General features: G+C 43.6%; 1 non-coding gene across 1 annotated transcript; it reads left to right on the top strand.

Moving 5' to 3' along the window:
* The first annotated feature begins 11,047 nt into the window (after positions 1–11,047).
* TRNAP-AGG (transfer RNA proline (anticodon AGG)) lies at positions 11,048–11,114 on the top strand. The gene has a single exon. It is a non-coding gene; the product is annotated as a tRNA-Pro (tRNA).
* The last annotated feature ends 5,739 nt before the right edge of the window (positions 11,115–16,853 follow it).

Below are 16,853 nucleotides of genomic sequence, written 5' to 3' on the forward strand. Positions count from 1 at the left end.
TATTATATTGTAATATATAATGAAATAATGAAATAATTATACAATTTACAGCCCAGTTGCTAACAGGCTACGGATTGGTACCGGTCCAGGGGTTGGGGACCCCTGCTCTAGGGGCAGTTTTAGGAGTGGTTGTGTTTTAATGCATTACTTCTTGAGGCTGCACTTATATGCATACCTTCTTGAGGTTCTAGAAATGGGAAAGGTAGCTGTGAACTCAGGAAAGCCAAGTGATCCTTCAGCAAAAATAACTGAATCCAGCCCTAACTCTTATTTTGGGAGTTGGGCATGAATTGTTCACAAAGAACAGGGTCAGTTTGCAGACTAAGGTTTGTGTTTCTTTTAAGACCTGAGTCTTGGAGCCAGTAAAGTAAACAGTGTCTCTGTGTATGTGCAGAGTTTGGTTTTTCTTGTCACTGTGCAGTCCCAACCAGCCCCCTACCTGTCTGGATTAACCCGTTTCTTTTAATGGCGACGATGGGAAGTGCTGTCAATTCACAGCTGAATTGTGAGGACCCTGTGAGGTTTTCAAGGCAAGACACATTGAGAGGTGCCGTGCTATTGTCTGCCTTTGCGTCAAGACCCTGGTATTCTTTGGCAGTCTGCCATCCAAATACAAGCCGGGACTGACCCTGCTTAACTTCTGAGATCTGATGAGATCAGTCCAGCCTGGGCTATCCAGGTATGGACGTTTATTTTAAACTCAGTCACTATTTAAAACAAAAAGAAGTGGATGGGGCCAGGGATGGAGAGAAGTTGTTTTTAAAAGCACTTTGAGACTATGACATACTGGAGCCAGTTGAGATGATAGGCGATCTAATACAGAGAATGTGGCCCGTTGCTTGGCTCCAGTGTTTAGGATGCTTGATTAGATTACTAGGCTTGGTCCTATTGAGTGTGACACCACCTTATCATGACTCAGACTCACCCTATTGATATGGAAGAAGAACTTAATGGACTCAGAAGGCCTTGTGAAGTTGCCTTATGCAAAGTCAGACCATTGCTCTATCAAGATTAGTGGCTCTTTGAGATTCCCAGGCTGAGGTCTTTCACTTCACCTGTCGGGGTCATTTTGAAGAATAAGAGGTGCCAGAGCTCATTAACACAACTCATTTGCATATGACACACCCCTGACATCACCAAGGGTACTAAATTATATCAGCTCAGCATCAACCTTAAAATGCTTCTTGGATTAGAATTGTCATAATAAAACCTTACTCCCATCATAGTTTTTACATTACTTTCTCCTAAGTGGCCACAGTGGCATGATGAAGTGGCATATCTGCTTGATATATTTTGGTTGCTTTCCCATTTTGTGTGGGGGAAAATATTAGAAAGTTTGTCAAATCTTAGAGTTCAGCAAAATTCTCACAGGGGTTTTGAACAATGAAGCCCAGAAGCAAGTATTTTGGGGAGGGTAAGAAAGAAAGAGCACCATAAAATGTAGAGGTTCTGGAGCTCCACTCCTGTGAGTTTCTGCCCAAAATTAGGCCTGCCTGTTACCTGATTTTTAACTGGAATAATAACAATAATAATCATACGGCAGCAGATGTAGTATAGCCAGGAGATCCAAAGATTGTCCGGCAGCCTGAAACCCTAGCTCTTTTTACGGCAACCTAGGTTTATCTTTTTGGGCTGAGAGAACTGTGACTGACCCAAGGTCACCTAGCTGGCTTTGAGGAGTGGGGTATTGAACCCAGATTCTCCAGATTAATCTGGTTCTCCAAATTAGCGTCCACCACTCTTAACCACTACACCAAACTGGCTCTCTTTTTAACTGGAGATGGCTGAGGATTGAACCTGAGACATTCTGCCTGCAAAGCAGATGCTCTACAACTGAGCCAGGGCCGCACTTCCAAAGGCCAGTTTTCTCAGAATGCCCCCAACTTGCCCAGATCACTTCTGACCTCAATTCTGTCAGTGGGTGTGACCTGCCCTCCCACTCCAGCATGACTGATATGTAGTTAGTCAGTGGTGAAAGAGTGAATTGTTATGGATTTTAATGCCCCCCCCACCCCGCCTTACAGAGGCACTTGAAATTTAAAACTAGAGCTCCTGTAATCAGAACTCCTCATGTGTAATAAGGCCCTAAAAAGATGGTGGGGTGCCACACTGATTGGGACTGTTTAGTTGGAAAAGGGGAGGGGATTGACTTCCCCCCTCCCCACCGCACTCTCCCTCTGATGAAAAATACTCTGTGCTATAGGATTTTGTTTTATCTGCTTCACTTATCCTGCACCTTTCTTTCCCAAGGGGAACCCAAATCATTTTACATGGCAAGTCATACTAGAAACCCAAATCTCACCCTAGTTTAAATTGGATTGCCTTAGGGTGCATTATCTGTCCAAGATTTCCTTTTTCAAATTACACTCAGCTTTTACATCCATTTCCTTTCAAACAATGCAAACAGCTATACTTGAAGGCCTCCACGCCCATACACCAGTCACTCAGCACCTCTGCATTTGTGGAGGCCCAGATCTGTGCCATTCTTGGTTGGCCTGTCCACTCTATTTAGCCCCCAAGGAAGAAATTTTTAGGTGCAAACCTGGTCAATGTAGGCCCTAGCACTGAGACAGCAAAAGTTACTTGCAGACGTGGAGCCAAAGGTTTCATGTAAGGTTGCCCTTTTTGCCTTAGCAGCAAAGAAAATTTGACCTAAGCAAGTGTCAGCATAGTCCAATTAAGAATTTAATGAGTATTTAACAGATGTTTATGGGAGTATTTCTTTTTCTTACAAAACAAGTTTTTCAATGTAACTTTCACAGTGTCATGATCTAGTTTTATGGTACTGTATTCTACTGTATATTACGTACAATTGCTTGTAATGGCCATTGGCTGTATGCAATCAAATTGAACTGAACTGTTGGTCTTAAAGGTGCTACTGGACTCCTACTTTGTTCTATTGCTTCAGATCAACACTGCTGCCCACCCAGATCTATCTGAACTGAACATCATTCTTGATTTTATCCTTCCCAAAACTCTGAGAGGTAGATTTAGGGTTGTTTGAGGAGGGCATGCTTTGGGGAGGGGAGGAACTTCAATGGGACATGTTGCCATAGAGTCCCCCTTCCAGGGCAGCCATTTTATATGGGGGAACTGCACACTGTTACCTGGAGATCAGTTGTAATCCCAGGAGATCTCCAGCCACCACCTGGAGGATATAGCAACCAAACAGAGTAACGTGAAAAGGAAGAGCAGGACGGAAAAGCCACATGGCGGTTCACATTAAAGCAACCTCAAATACTTAGAAATTCAATTATTTATATAGCACGATATTCATAGAAAATACAGTGTATTGAAAAGCGCAAAAGAAAACTACTCCCGAAACAACCATTCATATATTGATATCTGACAGTCTGTTCTTTGAAATTGGAGTCGGGAAGCAGTGTGCAGTGCCGTGAAAACAGAGACCAATGCTCCAAGTCTTCTATGTTAGCCAATATCAAGACAATAGAACGCAACAGGGATGCGCTAAATGCCCTGTTTCACGCCGTCGTCTTTCTGTCGAATGTAGGAGTGTTGGTCTCCAATATGGATCGTTTTAGTTATTTTCGAAGCTCGTTGAATCCTCGTGTGAAACAGGGCATTTAGCGCATCCCTGTTGCGTACTATTGCCTTGCTGCATTCCATCTTGATATTGGCTAACATAGAAGATTTGGAGCATTGGATTCTGTTTTCAGGGCACTGCACACTACTTCCCAACTCCAATTTCAAAGAACAGACTGTCGGATATCAATATATGAATGGTTGATTCGGGAGTAGTTTTCTTTTGCACTTTGCAATACACTGTATTTTCTCTGAATATCTTGCTATATAAATAATTGAATTTCTAAGTATTTGAGGTTGCTTTAACATGAATCCTTGTGTGGCTTTTCCTTCCTGCACCACGTGGAGGCTGGCAACCTTAGTAAGTCAGGCTGAGTGTCCATGACTGGCCCACGTTAACCCAGCACAGTGAGGGTTTGAATCTGGGTCTCCCGGATCCTTATCCAGCACTCTAACCATTTCATCACCCTGGCTCTTGAGAATGGTATCCTTCATTGCCACAGTCCATTACATGTTCACACAGCACTTACAAACTTTTAAAGTGCAGTCGGTCACACCTCCAGTAAACAAAGTAGTAGGTCTCGGATTATAGAACTGGAAAAAAGTGCCGACCAAAAGCTGACTCAGGGATGATGTACCATAATGTAGGAAATGGGTTCCAAAGAAGAAAAAATGCAAAGCCAAAGCACAGTAATAAGTACAATAAACATTGCAATAGACGACAATCCAATTCCCTTACAAAACTGTCCTTCTGAGCTGTTCCATTGTATCACTGTTGCAATTCTTTCTTGGTAATGTGTTACTGTTATCTGTGAATGTATGGAAGCAGGCATCAGAATGTACACCCAGTGCACATCCATGTTGCAAGCCTACCTGAGCCGCAACTAAACTACCAGGATGTGAATGGAAATGTATGTTTCCCTTCAGGGTCATTAGTCTAGAGCTGGATGAAAACAATTTAGTGAAAACTTCACCCGTGCAAAATTCCCTAAGAGTCTTTAAACAGGATTTCTGTTTGCTTTCCATCAAGATAACAACCTATGCTCATGGCTTCTTTAAGGCTAGCAAAGATCTGGAATACTGTGATTACCACTAGGCGCTGGCTCTGCGGAGTAGATCAGCCAGACTTCTTTCATATGTGGTGAACATGAAAACGTGCCTCACTCCAGTTTATTGGAAGAAAGCAGTGTAGATTATATCAGCCAGGCTGGAAAAAAACCAAATTCCCTCCTAAACAGACACATTGCTGCTAAATTACATACCTGATCTTCCTAGAAGTTTTCTGATAGTAGACTTACATATCATTACTGGTGCCAAAATAGCTTTGCCAGGAATTGGATTTAAAAAAAAAATACAAAACACGCATTCCCCTTCCCCCCTCCCCAAAAAAAGATTCAAGTTTGGCTGTTGAAAATAAAAGATCCACATCTTGGAGCATTTATTGGCTCACCAAAAACATAGCGATGTATCCACCTTGGGCTCATATGGTCTGGGGTTGTGCAAACCATAGATCTGGCAACAAAATACGTAAAACTAGAATCACAGTCATTCAATGCTGGTATTTCTGTTTTTATGCTTATGTGTATAATGGTGGGGGGTAGGATTTACTACTTGGCATTTTTTTTTGTTGCTTCTCTCTTTGGGGGGCTGCTGCAGTTTAATTAATTTTTATTAAAAAATATAGGATTCTTTGAGATACTTCATTAAATGTGAAGAGCCTTTGCTGGTCTTTATCCCTTGCTGTCTTTGCCACTTCTGTCCTTTCCCTGTTCTGTCCTCTCTCCACTATCAGACTTTAGATTGTAAGCTCCTTGGGGCAAATGCTGAGACATGCCTGTGACGCAAAATGACATAGACACAGACAGTGCTATAATGAATGCAAGAACAGTCCTTTTGTTTGCATGGGTACCTGGTATATTTTGGCTTTTGTATACTCTATTACTGGTTGAGATATAGAGCTGGATCCGATCCGTGAATGCAAACACAAAAGCCACATTGTAATGTAGAATTTAAATAAAGTGGAAGTGGTTGGCTATGAATTTAGAAAAAGTAAACTGTAAACAAAAGCTAGCTGCCAAAATCTTAAATATGTGGGAGACAGGAAAAAGGCACTGATTGGTGGCGGCTACAGTGACCCATAAGAAATACCTGCAATATAATCTTCTTTGATAAGAGAAAACCAAGTTGTTGCTGTTCTTCAGTTCCTGAGAACTCTTAAGCAGGGCAGATGCTCAATACAAAAAAAAAAGGAAAGGAAGGGAAAGAGAAAGATCTTTCAGGATATTTCAAAAAAGCTGCATTTAGTCACCTCCTGGAAATGAACATCAGGAAGCCTTCAAGAAGAAGAGTCATTTTTTATACCCCATTTTCCTCTACAATGAGAAGTTTCAAAGTGGCTTACAATCAGGGCCGGATCTGGGGGGGCAAAGGGGGGTGCTAGCCCCAGGCGCCACTGGAGGGGGGGCACCAAATTGGGTATGGAGTCCATTCTATTCTATGGGCCCATAAGGTAGTAGTAGTAGTAGTAGTAGTAATAATAATAATAATAATAATAATAATAATAATAATAATAATAATAATAATAATAATAATAATAATAATAAATTTTATTTGTATCCCGCCCTCCCCGCCGAAGCAGGCTCAGGGCGGCTAACAGGACATGGTATACACCATGATTTTACATAAAACAATTTTAAAATACAGTTAATAAATACATTTAAAAACAGTTACATAAAAATTTAAAACTACAATAAATTAAGGTGCTATATTCAATAGATGTGTTCCGATGGCTAGGTGTCGCTTTCAGGGTTCCTTATAAGCTTGCAGAAAGAGGGTGGTTTTGCAAGCCCTGCGGATTGGCCCATAAAGGGTGCCATTTTTACATTTCCGCCCCCCTCAGAAAACATGTAGATCCGGTCCCGCTTACAATCACCTTCCTTTTTTCTCCCCACAGTAGGCACCTTGTAAAATAGGTGAGGCTGAGAGAGTTCTGAAGGAACTGTGATTGGCCCAAGGTCACCTAGCTGGCTGCATGTGGAGGAGTGGGGAATCAAACCCTATTCTCCAGTTTAGAGTCCACCACTCTGAATCAGTACATAAGAACGCCAAACTCCAGGTGAGGCCTGAGGATCCCCTAGAATTACAGCTTATCTCCAGACCACAGGGATCAATTCCCTGGAAGAAATCGGATGCTTTGGAGGGTGGACTCTGTGGCATTGTCTGACACTGAGGTCCTTATTGTCCCCCACATTCATCCCTGCCTCTCCAGGAATTTCCAACCTGGATCTGGCGACCCTACCCTCCCTCATCACCTGCTGGTGGCCAAGGGGACGTGCTAGCCTGATCACTGCACCCTGTTGGCTGGAGGATATAGTAGCTTTGGAGGGTGGAACCACATCCCCACTGAAGAATAGTTGGTTTTTGCACCCCACTTTTCTCTACCTTAAGAATCAAAGTGACATACAATCGCCTTCCCTTCCTCTCCCTGCAACAGGCACCTTGTGAGGTAGGTGGGGCTGAGAGAGTTCTGAGATAACTGGGACTGGCCCAAGATCACCCAGCTGGCTTCATGTGGAGGAGGAGTGGGGAATCAAACCCTGGTTCTCCCAGGTTAGAGTCTGTGCACTTAACCACTACACCAAGCAGGCTCTCAGGCAGAGAATGCTCAAAATGCACCATCTTCCTTTTGCATCTACAAAACCCAGCAGTTAATCAGAATTTGTTTGTTTATGAGATTTCTATCCCACCCTTCCTCACAGGTGGGCTCAGGGTGGGTCATAACAAGCAGATAAAACAATTAAGAACAATTTCCACAATAGTTACAATTAAAAGCCTATAAAACTCGAAATAATGTTACACATGATGGCAAACCAGTAACTTAAGAAAGCTCCCAGGCGTACACTGTGTGTATTCAACTACAAGGAGAGAATATGCAGAAGAAAAAACATGGAAGTCCTCATATTAAGAGAGCTGGATGTCAATTTTAAGTGATACACTAACAAAAGGGGATCTGGTATCCGATGAAGTGAGCTTCATGGCACCTTGGGAAATTTTGTTGGTCTGGATTTGAATTTTGCTGTACTGATTATAGAGGAGGATATGTTTTCACTTGTGGGAATTCTGAGAAAAGTAACAGGAACATGACACAATTCTGTGCTGAGTGGGGTTTTTTTCTTTTTCTTTTTTGACTGTCTGTGTTGCTATCACACTCCTTTGAGATAAAGGGAGTAGTTCACACCCACCCCATGGATAAAGCTATTGTCTGGAGCTGTCTCCACAGGCGCTTCTTACCAAGTCATAGTGCTTTGGCTCTGTTCCACCTTGCAGTCATATTCAGCCTGGAAAGTGTGACTCATCAAAGCTCATGCTAGACAAAAATCTGTTCCTCTTTAAGGTGCAGCTGGGCTCCTCGTTGGCTTCAGTTCTCCAGGGGCGAGTCCTTCCAGCCCGTTGCTGCTACAAAAGATCTTATTAGTAGCAAGCAAGTGGTAACACAGTACAGAACAAATCAAATCAAAACAAAGGTGTACTCACAAATAAAGAAATCATGAAACAAAACTGATTGTATTATTTCTGTTTCTTCTATAAATCTCATTATACAAAGTAGAAATGATACCAAAGTCCACGGTAGTGAAAAAACAACAACTCCAAGAGGGGTGATGATTTCACTAAGATTGTCTTCACAAGGTAAGGCCAAACAAGAAATGGCAATAATTTTCAACTCTTCCAACAGTTCATATGTGGAATCCACTTCCCTTAAAAAGTCTGGCTCAAAGGATAGAAATTCTTCCTTTATGTGTGTGTCAATTAAGCCCACGTTTTGCATAGGATTGCTTTTTTCCAGAGATCTTAGTGGAATCATCACCTTTCTTGGAGTTTTTTACTACTTTGAACTTTGGTGTCATTTCTACTTTGTCTAATGAGATTTATATAAGAAACTTTTTTCATTATTTCTTTATTTGTGAGTACACAGTTGTTTTGATTTGCCTTGCAAAAGATCTTGTGGCACTTTAAAGATGAAGAGAATTGTTTTCTTTTGCATTTGGATTCTCATTCTTTGACCATCAGTTTCCTCTCACTGGCTTGGAATATTATAAAACATTCTAAGCCACAAGCCTAGCTTTGCCAGCTCTGCATTGGGGAATTCCAGGAGATTTTTTTGGGTGGGAGGGACTTTGGGGGTAAGGTTGCCAGTCTCCAGGCTGTCACAGGAGATCTCCCAGAATTGCAACAGGTCTCCAGGTGACATAGATCATCTCCCCTGGAAAAAATGGCTACTTTGGAAAGTAGGCACCTTCCCAATTCCTGCCCTCCCCAGACTCCATCCTCAAACTCTCCAGGAATTTCACAACCCAGAGCTGGTAACTATTCGGGGAGGGAAAGGACATCAGTGGAGTAAACTACCAGAGTCCACCCTCCAAAGCAGCCATTTTCTTCAGGGGAACTGATATCTCTTGTAGGGAGATCAACTGTAATTCCAAGAGGTATCCAGGCCCCATCTGGAGTTTGGCAAGTCTGCCTGCCCCCGTTCTCCCCCCCCCCCGCCCTCAACAACAACTTAGGGGCATTTGGGGCCTTGTTCTGGTGACAGTCATCCAACTTTAATATCTTACAAACCTATTCCTGTCTCACTGTTTTGTAAAACAAGAGTCCAGAGTCACCTTCAAGACTAACATCATTTATTTCAACATGAGCTTTCATGAGTCATGGCTCAGTTCCTCAGATATGTGGAGGCTAATCAAACACAGTCATTAGGCAATTGACTCATCAAATTATTCTTCCACATCCCAAAGCATCGTTCCCCAAATGTATGGTACATCTGCAGAAGCACAGGGGGGTCAGACAGTCTGCCTCAGATGGGACTCTGTTGGTGGCAGGTCTCATTTTGGGCAGGAGGTCACAAGAGTGGAGCTCCGGAACCTCATAAATTTTATTGTGCTCTTTCTTTCTTCCCCCATCCACCAATACTTGCTTCTGGGCTCCATTGTTCAAACCCCTTGTGAGAATTTTGCTGAATTCTAAGATCTGACAAACTTTCTAGTATTTTTCCCCACATAAATGAGGAAACAACCAAAACATATAAAGCAGACAGATGGAAATCTTCATCATGCCACTGTGGTCACATAGGAGAAAGTAATGCAAAAAGTATGATGATAGATGCTTCTAATTCAATAAGCATTTTAAGGTAGATGCTGAGCTGATATAATTTACCACACCTTCCGGTGATGTCAGGGTGTGGCATATACAAATGAGTTATGCAAATGAATTGTGCTAATGAACTCTGGCACCTCTTTTCCTGCAAAATGACCCCTGGTTGGTGAGTTTCAGGAGTAGCAGTTGTTATCCTCAGTTGGCAATTCGGTATAGAGAGGAGGAAATTGTAAATAATGGGAGGCCAGAAAATGCAAAAGAGCCAATCTATGACATTTCTATGTTAAGCCCAAATGTATACAAGATAAGCGCAGAGACCATTCTCAGCAGTAGAAATTCGTGATAGTGTGATGTTCCTAGCTTTGCCAAACTATTTAACACCTGTAGCATAAGAGGAAAGGGCTGTACCATTTGCTTCCTGCAATAACAGAACAACATTTCCTGATATATTTGACTTCAGCCATTACATGTGGGTGTTTCCCTTTGAAGTTTCTGAAGGATGGTGATTCTCAGGTGAGTGGTGCAGAGTCCAGAGAGACAATGTTTACACTGGTTTCTGGAAGTTGCCATTTTAAATGGTCCTCTGTGCCCATTTATTCTTGTACAGGGACAGATTGGTTTGTTCTCTGTCAACAGCATAAGGCCACTGATGACAGACAAGTGATGGCATGCATCAAGCAAATAAGCCCTTAGTGGTCTGGCTAGGGATGCCAGCCTCCAGGGGAGACCTGGGATCCCCTGGAATTACTGCTCATCTCCAGACTACAGAGATCAGTTCCCCTGGAAAAAATGAATACTTTGGAGGCTAGACTCTATATGGGATTATACCCCACTGAGGTCTCTTCCTCCCCAGGCTCCATGTGAAGATGCAGGGAGAGATAGTAGCAGACAGCAGAGTCTTACGCAGATACTGCTCCTTTTTACTTCCTTGAGTATAGAAAGCTATAACTCTGCTAGGATTACACAGTTATTACCCTGGTTTGTTACAACAGCCCTGTGATGTATTGGCTAACAACGTTTAGGATTGGCTTAAGCTCCTAATATAAATATAAACACCTAAGTGGTACTGAGAGGATGAGAGATCTTGAAGAAAATAAAGATGTTGCGGAGAGCATTAATATTGAATTGTAACAAGAGGCTAATAACCCTATACTGAATTGTAACAAGAGGCTGAAGAAAATAGGAACAGTCCTGAAGGAAATAGGAATACTCTTGAGGAAGTTTTTTTTTTTTTTTAACTAAACGAGCCTATATCCAGGTGCTCATTGAATGGACCTTTCTTGTAATATTGTAATGTACAAAAAGATTACATGACTCTTTAAAAGGTTTTACTAAACATTGTTAGGGGAGGGACGGTGGCTCAGTGGTAGAGCATCTGCTTAGGAAGCAGAAGGTCCCAGGTTCAATCCCTGGCATCTCCAAAAAAGGGTCCAGGCAAATAGGTGTGAAAAACCTCAGCTTGAGACCCTGGAATGCCGCTGCCAGTCTGAGAAGACAATACTGACTTTGATGGACCAAAGGTCTGATTCAGTATAAGGCAGCTTCATATGTTCATATGACAGCCAAGACTTCACAGTGTTTGTTTTTTGTATTGCTGTAATATGAACTGTAATCCGAGGTGGTTGTTTTTTCTGCTTGTTACAAGGGCCCATAGTTGCTGGTGGGTGGCCATTTCAACGGCTTAGAGAGAGTGGTGCATATGGAAGGAGATGCCCATCAACCATCCAAGGCCTATGTATGGGAATAACAGTCTCATCTGTGGATAACTGATGCTATTGGTAGTTGTTATTTTTTTCCAGAAGGGAAGTCTTTGGTTATGGAGGAAGCATGATCCTTTGGATGCTGCTGAGGAGATAACACCTTCCTGTGAACTATTTTTCTTCTCCCTTTAAGCCTCCGCTTTTGCTGATGCTGGGCACATGAACACAGGAAGCTGCCTTCTACTGAATCAGACCCTTGGTCCATCAGGGTCAGTACTGGCTACTCAGGTGGGCAGAGGCTCTCTGGGGTCTCAGACAGAGGCCTTTCACATCACCTATTGCCTGGTCCTTTAAACTGGAGATGCTGGGGATTGAACCTGGGGCCTTCAGCATGCCAAGCCGATGCTCTACCACTGAGCCCTGGCTCTTCCCATGGACATGTTGGAAAAAGGAATACTCAGACAGCTCTTTATAGCTAGTGATCCCATTCTCACATCCATTGGATGTCACTCCATCAGTTTAAAGACAGTTTTTTTAATAAGAAATGTGGTCTTCTTTATTTGCTGAATTGAAGCTCTGTTTTCCTGGCACATATCTGATTAATCAGCACCCCCCCCCCCATTCTGTGGTGAGAGGAAGGGGTCAGCCCTCAATCTGAAGTCAGGTTGTCAGGTCCTCCCTCTCACTGGCAGGAGATGCAAGGGGCAGGTTGCCAGATCCGGGTTGGAAATCTCCTGGCAATTTGGGGGTGGAGCCTGGAGAAGACAAGGACCTCAGTGGTATACAATGCCACAGAATCCACCTTGCAAAGCGTTTGGACATTCCTCCAGGGGGACTGCTTTCTGTAGTCTGGCAATGAGCTGTAATTCTGGGGGATCTCCAGAATTACTCCATAACACTAAATTATGGATACTTTGTTCTGAGGTGACAGTTTTGTATTAAAGCACACCAGGCAACCAAATATGCAGACCACTCTCCTACAGTGTTGTTTAACAGAGAGGTGGATTTCCTTTCTTTAATCAGAACTATTTCCTGCCCTCAGAAGTGGGATGGGGTGGGGGGGCGGTGAGTTTCCCACCCTGTTGCTGTTACTAGTATGAAAAGTGTTCTCAGTCATCTCCCCCTCTGCCTCGCAGGCCTGTTTCCACACCGCAGTCATTTGTATGGCTGCCTTGAGGGTTTTACTGCAAGGTAAATAACACTTTCTACCCTGTGCTGTGGCTGCAGGAAAACAGCAAAGGCGGGCTCAGAGGTATGTGTCAGCCACCTAGGAGCCAAGGGTTACGAGGTGGGTGGCAGAAACAGGCCTCTCCCAGAGGCTTACCAATACCCTCCATTGAGAACTATTTTCCACCATCATGGCCTTTGAGGGGATTTTTTCCCCTCCTTGCACTCATACACCAGAGCAGCCTCCCCCTACCCATTCACCCTCTGCTGCTTAAGTCTAGATTTCTGAATTATAGTGGTTAACTTTCCTATGCCTTAGAATCTGACAACCCAAAATGAAATTTGCTGTAAACCCAGAATTCCTCGTGCTTCCAGGACAGCTGTTTTTTGGGGAGGAGGGGGGGGGGTCAGGACTTTTTTTGTAGCAGGAACTCCTTTGCATATTAGTCCACACACTCCTGATGTAGCCAATCCTCCTGGAGCTTACAGAGTTGTTAGTACAGGGCCTACTGTAAGCTCCAAGAGGATTGGCTACATCAGGGGTGTGTGGCCTAATATGCAAAGGAGTTCCTGCTACAAAAAAAAGCTCTGGTTGTTGACACAAGGGAAGGACAGGAGGCAGGGATGGTCTTCATTGATACAGCTGCCAGCCTTTAGGTGGGGCTTAGTGATCTCCTGGAATTACAATAAAAAAAAATCAAGTGTGTGTGCGTGTTTGCATTCTTAGAAGTCACAGTGACTTCTGCCCATCTCCTAGTGCAGCTAGGACATTTTTCAGAGAGGTAGCTTGTATCAGCATCCTCCCATCCAAGTACCTGCCAGGGTCAGCCCTGCTTAGCTTCTGAGATCTGGCTTGCCTGGGCTACCCATGCCAGGGAACCTGGAATTACAATTAATCTCCAGATGACAGAGATCAGTTCCCCTGGAGAAAATGGCTGCTTTAGAGGATGGACTCTAGGGCATTATAACATGATGTCCCACCCTTTCCCAAACCCCACCCTCCCTAGATTCTTCTCCCTAATTTCCAGGAATTTCCCCTACTAAAAATTGGCAACCCAAGCTCAACAAGAAGCCTGAGCTACAGGGGTGTTGTGCCAACATTTGCTTTGTTTTTTACACAAAAGGAGAAAGACACAGTATGTCTACAGTGCAAAGTTATTTCGATTCAGTTCTTGCTGTCATGGCTCCCCACCCCTGAGAATTGTAGCTTACTGAGAACAATGAGAGTTTCATGAAGAATTCCTGCTCTCCCATTCTCCAAATGACAATTCCCAGCATTCTATAGGGTGAAACTATGGCTATTAAACTAGCATAGTTGCAATATAAATATATTCTGAGGAAGACAGAAGTATTCAGTTGGGTGGTGAGAAGAAGCAGAAAGGGTACATATGTTAAAAAACAAATTAGCTTCTGTGCTGCAGTCTGAGGTTGAAAGTGGATTCTTCCTAGCTGCGATTTCCCTTAAAAGCTAGTGTGATTCTTTGGGTTGTCAACTTTGTGTCAGGAATTTCTGGAGACTTGGGGGTGGTGCCTATGGAGGGGAGGGACTTCAGCAGAATATAATGCCACAAAACCCACCTTCCTCTTTAGGGGACGATCTCTGCAATCTGCAGAGTATTTGCAATTTCAGATCTCCAGGCTCCAACTAGAGGTTGGCAACTTGATGCTAGAGTATCAGATTAGGACCTGAATGACTAGCAATCCAACTCTCACTCGGCTGTGAACCTCAGTAGAAAAACTCAAGCCATTCCCTCAGCTTAACCTATAGCAGAAGGCTGTAGTAAGAACATAAGAAATACCATGTTGAATCAGGCCAATGGCCCATCCAGCCCAACATACTGTCACACAGTGGCCAAAATAACCAGGTGAAATCAGGAGGTTCACCAGTGCGGCCAGGACACTAGAAGCACTCCCACTGTTGCCCTCCCCCAATCACTGTCCCAGACAGAGAGTTCCATCTATACCCTGTGGCTAACAGCCACTGATGGACCTCTGCTCCATATGTATATCCAATCTCCTCTTGAAGCTGTCTATGTATGTGACTGTCACCACCTCCTGTGGCAGTGAATTCCACCCTTTGGGTGACTGCACAGTAATTTCATTGAGTGCCCATGAGTTCTTGTATTGTGAGAAAGGGAGAAAAGTACTTCTTTCTCTACCTTCTCTATCCCATGCATAATCATGTAAACCTCTATCATGCCACCCCTCAGCTGACGTTTCTCCAAGCTAAAGAATCCCAAGTGCCTTAACCTTTCTTCACAGGGAAAGTGTTCCAATCCTTTAATCTTTCTAGTTGCCCTTTTCTGCACTTTTTCTAATGCAATATCTTTTTTGAGGTGTGGTGATCAGAATTGTACACAATATTCTAAATGAGGCTGCACCATTGATTTATACAGGGGCATTATGATACTGGCTGATTTGTTTTCAATGCCCTTACTAATAATCCCCAGCATAGTGTTGGCCTTTTTTATTGCAGTCGCACACCGTCTGGACATAGTAAGAAGCAAGGTGGGATGTTTGCTTACTAACTCCATTTTAGGGAATCCCTATTTATTTATTTCTCAGATTTATATCCCCCCCCCCCGAAGCAGGCTCAGGGCTCAGCACTGTCGTAAAGTTACTCTAGGGCTACCATTTCCCTTAGACTCTATGGCATACCATAGAGTATGCCCTCTAAAGCTGTCATTTTCTCCAGGTGAACTGATTCCTGTAAACTGGAGATCAGCTGTAATTCTGAGAGAACTTCAGGCCTCACCTTGAGATTGGTAATCCCAAGGTACACTACCATAGTTTATTGACAAAAGAGATGGCTACAAATGGACAGATCATGAGCTTCTCTGTAACACATCATGTAAATGAATTACAGAATCAACAATATGGCTGCAGTCACACACACTAAATAAGGCACTTCCAATTCACTTTCAGTGCACTTTCCAACTGGATTTTGTCAGTAGGAAAGTGCATTGAAAGTGCATGATTTAGTGTGTGACTGCAGCCTATATGTGTCCTTTGTAAGCTCAGTGTGGTTTACAATAATGAAGGTGTAATACAACAGAAGAGAGGGAAATGGATTGAATGTGCCGGTGTATCAGTTTAGAGGTATGTCTGCTGTGCGGTTACACCCCTCCTTCACAACCTCTTTGTTTAATTTGCAACTGGAAAGTGAATAACAGAGCCGACAGACCACAGCTCTTTGACGTTTTCAGCATGGATCACACTCATGTGCTTGTCTGGGCTAGCAGGTGACTTGGACAGTTTGCATTTGGCCAGAGAGGAATGAAAAGCTGAGGGGGGGGGGACACTGCCAAAGAGGACCCCAGCTGTGTGGGGCTACCATAGTAATTTTAGGATTAATGTTACACCCCCTGTACCCTGGGCTTGGATTTTTTTTTTCCAGTCCGAATGCAAGCAAATATTTATAAAACACGCTGCTCCTTCTGTCAGGCATGAGAAAGCCGACACTACGTCAGGGTTTACAACAGAGTAATGCTATTCCAGTGGAGGCTTACTTGTGATCTCTCCCCGCACCCCCCCCCCCATGACAGCTGGGCCCACAGGAACAGAGCACAGACCACCAGCACTAGGGCAATTGCTCTTACACGCCCCCCATTAGTCTCAGCATTTATTTCAATGCATGCCCCCTACACAGAACCGTTCATGTAGGAGCCTTGTGTGTAGCCTGCTGTATTCATGCACGTTAAAGTTTTAAACCTAGATCAGTTTTGAAGTCAAGATGGAGGGGAAATGCACACATTGTTTTTTGAGGCAGTGTTGAAAGCGTCATGAGTAGGTGCTGGGGATCCTGCCCTTAACATCTGCAGAAGTCTTGTATATCATACAAGAGCCAGTTTGGTGCAGTGGTCAAGTGTGCGGACTCTTATCTGGGAGAACCGGGTTTGATTCCCCACTCCTCCACTTGCAGCTGCTGGAATGGCCTTGGGCTAACCATAGCTATTGCAGGGGTTGTCCTTGAAAGGGCAGCTGCTGGGAGAGCTCTCTCAGTCCCACCCACCTCACAGGGTGACTGTTGTGAGGGAGGAGATTGTAAGCTGCTCTGAGTCTTTGATTCAGAGAGAAAGGCGGGGTATAAATCTGCAGTCTTCTTCCTCTTCTTCATTGTGCTCATTGCATCATCACCTACTCTTGTAACCCAGCTTTATTACATTACTGTACACAAGACATCCCGCTGCATTGCTCTCCAGTCCTGTCTCCTACCTTCCTGCCTTGCTGCTTGTGTTACACTGCTTTTATTGCATTTCCAGCTGTCATCTGCCCCAAACCTCAGTAAGAAAG

Source organism: Heteronotia binoei, chromosome 2 (genome assembly GCF_032191835.1).
Source record: "Heteronotia binoei isolate CCM8104 ecotype False Entrance Well chromosome 2, APGP_CSIRO_Hbin_v1, whole genome shotgun sequence".
NCBI classification, from domain to species: domain Eukaryota; kingdom Metazoa; phylum Chordata; class Lepidosauria; order Squamata; family Gekkonidae; genus Heteronotia; species Heteronotia binoei.